This window comes from Arachis ipaensis, chromosome B06, assembly GCF_000816755.2.
Source record: "Arachis ipaensis cultivar K30076 chromosome B06, Araip1.1, whole genome shotgun sequence".
Taxonomy (NCBI): Eukaryota; Viridiplantae; Streptophyta; class Magnoliopsida; order Fabales; family Fabaceae; genus Arachis; species Arachis ipaensis.
The window spans coordinates 132,479,532-132,479,805 of NC_029790.2; positions in this window are offsets into that span (position 1 = coordinate 132,479,532).

A 274-nucleotide genomic window follows, 5' to 3' on the forward strand; every position below is an offset into this window, starting at 1 on the left:
CAATAACATTTTCTCTTGACAAAAAGAGAACACACTTCTCTTTACATATATAGGAGAAAACTACTCAAAGAAATATTATGTTATTCTATCTGGATGACTTTATTGAAAACAAAATAAAAAGATTTTCAATTTGTAAGCGAACATCTGTTACGTAAACCACCCATAACATGAGGTTATTGTTTTTTTTCTCTCTCCACCATCAAATTTTGATAGTTATTACTTAAGAATATTTTTATCTTTTTATTATTTAATTTTTCTTTTTTTTTCTATAATT